The 4,997-nt window shown below is 36.9% G+C and overlaps 1 non-coding gene across 1 annotated transcript; it reads left to right on the plus strand.

Annotated features, from left to right (window-relative positions):
- Positions 1-604: 604 nt before the first annotated feature.
- LOC116119717 lies at positions 605-711 on the plus strand. Its single transcript, XR_004126431.1, has one exon. It is a non-coding gene; the product is annotated as a small nucleolar RNA R71 (small nucleolar RNA).
- The last annotated feature ends 4,286 nt before the right edge of the window (positions 712-4,997 follow it).

Consider the following 4,997-nt stretch of genomic DNA (forward strand, 5'->3'; position numbering starts at 1 on the left):
AAACTTCCCAAACATGTCCTCCAATTCTGTCAATCTTGGGTCTCCTTGTTGGTTGTTCACCCTTGTTTGGTTGTTTAGCAATGCCCTTTGATTCCATTGATTGTTTTGCTGATTCTATTGGTTTTTATTGCCCCAAGACAGGTTCGGGTTATTCCTCCAACTAGGATTATATGTGTTAGAGTACGGATTGTTCGGTCTCCTTTGATTTCTAGTGAAGTAGTTAACCTGCTCCGATGATGACAATGCTGAGGCAAACGTGTTCCCTACTTGACATTCACTGCTCATGTGATTACCTGCACAAAAATCACAAGTTAGTTGAGGAGCTTGAATGGAATTTACCTGCATACTTCCTAGCTGTTTCTGAAGTGCTGTCAATTGGGTTGAAATGGTTGTATATGCATCAACTTAATGAAGACCCATAGATTTCTTTGGTTGCACCCTCTTATTAGGTCTTTGATAATTGTTGCTTGCTAGAACCTCATGCAACTCGTGAGCTTCTTCCAAAGTTTTATTATGTAATGCTCCTCCTGAGGCTGCATCCACAATAGTTTGTACATTCACCGTTAATCCATTATAAAATGTTTGGACTTGCATCCAAACTGGCAACCCATGATGTGGACACCTTCTCAGTAATTCTTTGTATCTCTCCCAAGCCTCATATAATGATTCTGACTCTTCTTGAATGAATGACGTGATGTCATTTCTCAACTTTGCTGACTTTGCAGGAGGAAAGAATTTGGTCAGGAACTTCTGTGCTAAATCATTCCATGTGGTGATTGTTCCTTATGGTAGTGCCAGTTACCATCCCTTAGCTTTATCCTTCAATGAAAATGGGAATAGTCTCAATCTGAATGCATCATCTAACACTCCGTTTGACTTGAAAGTATCACAAATCTCTAAAAAATTTGCAATGTGTAGATTTGGATCTTCCTCCAAATCACCCCTAAACCGAACCGACTATTGGATCATCTGGATGATTGCCGGCTTTATCTCGAAGTTGTTGGCTTGTACTGCTGGTCTAGTAATACTCGACCCACTGCCTTCAACTGTCGAAACAGAGAATTCCCTCAGTGTTCTATTCTCTGCCATCTCTACAACTATTACTTTTGGTTCAACTGTAGCTTCTCTTTCTCTTCTTTCTCTATTCAGTCTTCGAGTGGTTCTTTCAATTTTAGGATCAACAGGAACCACTGGCTGACGTCTTGCTCTTCGGATAAACTACACAGAAAAATAGAAGGAGTGAAATCACACCAAACAAAGAAAAAAATAATAATGAAAATTAAACAAACAACAATTAAGTAAAACTAACACTCCAATCTAGCTAACACAAGAAAATTTTAATGTTAACACAAAACTCAATCCCCGGCAATGGCGCCCAAAACTTGATGCGTTGTGACTTCAACATGCATAAATAGCAAGTGCACTAGTTGCACAAAGTAATAAAGTGATGAGTGAGTATCGTTCCCACGAGGATTGGTTGCTAATCACTAAGTTTTCTACTATTTTCAAGTTGGAGTAATCGAGTTGTTTGGATTAATGGGAGAAAATTAAATTTGAAACTAAAACAGAAAATTCTAAATATTCAAAACTAAATTATGAAAGTAAGATTAAAAACAAGGTAATATTAATTTAAAACAACAGGTAGGGTTTTGATTTCATTCAGACTCTATGGATTAAACCTCCAGATTATGCTATTTCCATATTCACATGCATTGATTGTAAATCGAATTCTCTAAATTGTAAACATACCTTCTCAGGCTATGTTTTCCTACGTTTCCCTATTAAACTTCCGCACCCAACAAATTAAAGATTAATAGTTCTAAGCTCATTAAGCACCTAGAATCCTAGATTGATTTCATTGATTCTTAAATCTATCTCTAGCATTTAATACTGCAATGGTGATTACCCAAGAAGCTTAACACGACTCATTTCTCAATCTCATCATGTTCATCAATTAATAGCATTAAAAACAGAATAACCCCACAATCATTGCAATAGCATATGAAAATAATAAAAATCAATTGCTTAATCCATGAGAATCCGAACTACATCAAAACCATAACCCAAAATGGGTTAGTTCATAGCTAAATCAATACAATAAGCAAGAAAAACGATAAACATAAAGTTCAACATGATAAAATGAGAGAAAAGACAAGAGATCTCCCAGTTGCAGAATCCACCGGAGTTAATCCCAATTCTTTCACTTTTTCAACACCAAATTGTCCAATCTAAAACTAAGAAGATGAAAAGTTGTTCTAGACTGAGGAATACGTGACTCCCCCAAAATGGTAAAGTTTCGCTTTTATACCTCGCCCAAAAAACCTAAATCTACAACATTACTTTTGGTTCAACTGTAGCTTCTCTTTCTCTTCTTTCTCTATTCAGTTTCGAGTGGTTCTTTCAATTTTAGGATCAACAGGAACCACTGGCTGACGTCTTGCTCTTCGGTAAACTACACAGAAAAATAGAAGGAGTGAAATCACACCAAACAAAGAAAAAAATAATAATGAAAATTAAACAAACAACATTAAGTAAAACTAACACTCCAATCTAGCAACACAAGAAAATTTAATGTTAACACAAAACTCAATCCCCGGCAATGGCGCCCAAAACTTGATGCGTTGTGACTTCAACATGCATAAATAGCAAGTGCACTAGTTGCACAAAGTAATAAAGTGATGAGTGAGTATCGTTCCCACGAGGATTGGTTGCTAATCACTAGTTTTACTACTTTTCAAGTTGGAGTATCGAGTTGTTTGGATTAATGGGAGAAAAAAATTTGAAACTAAAACAGAAAACTCTAAATATTCAAAACTAAATTATGAAAGTAAGATTAAAAACAAGGTAATATTAATTTAAAACAACAGGTAGGGTTTTGATTTCATTCAGACTCTATGGATTAAACCTCCAGATTATGCTATTTCCATATTCACATGCATTGATTGTAAATCGAATTCTCTAAATTGTAAACATACCTTCTCAGGCTATGTTTTCCTACGTTTCCCTATTAAACTTCCGCACCCAACAAATTAAAGATTAATAGTTCTAAGCTCATTAAGCACCTAGAATCCTAGATTGATTTCATTGATTCTTAAATCTATCTCTAGCATTTAATACTGCAATGGTGATTACCCAAGAAGCTTAACACGACTCATTTCTCAATCTCATCATGTTCATCAATTAATAGCATTAAAAACAGAATAACCCCACAATCATTGCAATAGCATATGAAAATAATAAAAATCAATTGCTTAATCCATGAGAATCCGAACTACATCAAAACCATAACCCAAAATGGGTTAGTTCATAGCTAAATCAATACAATAAGCAAGAAAAACGATAAACATAAAGTTCAACATGATAAAATGAGAGAAAAGACAAGAGATCTCCCCTAGTTGCAGAATCCACCGGAGTTAATCCCAATTCTTCTCACTTTTTCAACACAAATTTGTCCAATCTAAAACTAAGAAGATGAAAAAGTTGTTCTAGACTGAGGAATACGTGACTCCCCCTCAAAATGGTAAAGTTTCGCTTTTATACCTCGCCCAAAAACCTAAAACTTTGCCTAAAATTGAAATTGTGCGTTTTAAAGAAACTGAAAACTGCAGACTTTGCCGTGGCGAAGAAGAAATCTTGCCGCGGCGACAAAGTGAAATGGATTCTTGTGTGTGACTCATTTCACCGCAGCGAAGAACAAACTTCGCCGCGGCGAACCTCCATGAAGAATTCTGAAATTACATAATTGCCCTCCACTTGCTTCTTTGCTTGAATCTTCGATCTTCGGTGTTCTCCCATGGGAACAAACTTCATAGTGCTTCACTTTGCTTCAGAACTCTCCCAAATTCTGAGATCCGCTTACTTCTGAGTGCAGAAACTCTAATTCACTCATTATTTGCTCAAAATGTTCATTTTAGCTTGAAAGACGAAATGTAAAGAAATAAGTAGCAATTCAGGCATGAATGAACTAAGAAGTATCTAAAATCAAGCCTAAAAGCCTAATAAAAATAGTATAATTCTCAGATTATCAATCAGCCTAGATTGCAAAATCCCCAAATTCTTGAACCCACAATTTTCTTCAATTTTCTCAAAGATCTTTGTTAGAACGAGTTGTTTTGGTGTTTAGAAAGGTTAAGGAGTGGGAAACTTTACTAGGAAATCACTGGGAAGGCTTTGGATTGAAGATGGAAAAGGTTTGCTCTCGGATTTGTTTGAAATGTTTTACGAAAAATGAATAGTCGTGGTGAGTATTTATAAAAAGCAGGTTGCGCCACGGCGAAGAACAAGCTTCGTCGCAACGAAGTTCTTCAATTCAAAAACCCTAGAATTTTAACCCAGTCGATGCTGTGGCGAAAAATTATAAAAGCTCATCGCCTCGGCGGAAAAATACAGAGGCTCATTGCCTCGGTGAAGTTTGGGACTTTCTGAATTCCAAATTTTGCAAAATGTGCTTCGCTGCAGTGAAAACTGGAAAAATTCCATTTTCCGAATTGATTCGATAATTCACCTGAAACACCCAAAAGCACTTGGGTGGCCTCCCAAGGAGCGCTTGTTTATAGTTGAAAAGCTCGACTCTCTCAAGTTCTCATGTCGGAATGTCAAGCTGGAGGGGAATTGACTTGCAACTCATCACTCCGTCGATGTATGGCTTCAACCTCTAGCCATTGACCTTAAATGTGCCTTTCTCTTCATGCGACACCTCCACCGCTTAGAATGGGTAAACTTTTGTAACTATGAAGGGTCCAGACCATCTAGACCTAAGTTTTCCAGGGAAAAGCCTGTGACTAGAATTAAACAACAACACTTTTTGACCCACTTCAAAGTTCTTCATCCTGATATGCTTGTCATGCCACTTCTTGGTCTTTTCCTTATACATCCTAGCATTCTCATAAGCTTCATGACAGAACTCATCGAGTTCATTCAAAGTTAGCATCCTTTCTTCCCCAGCAGCTCGTAAATCCATGTTAAGCTGCTTCACTGCCTAATAGGCCTTATGCTCG

This window comes from Pistacia vera, unplaced genomic scaffold, assembly GCF_008641045.1.
Source record: "Pistacia vera cultivar Batoury unplaced genomic scaffold, PisVer_v2 Contig1251, whole genome shotgun sequence".
NCBI lineage: Eukaryota > Viridiplantae > Streptophyta > Magnoliopsida > Sapindales > Anacardiaceae > Pistacia > Pistacia vera.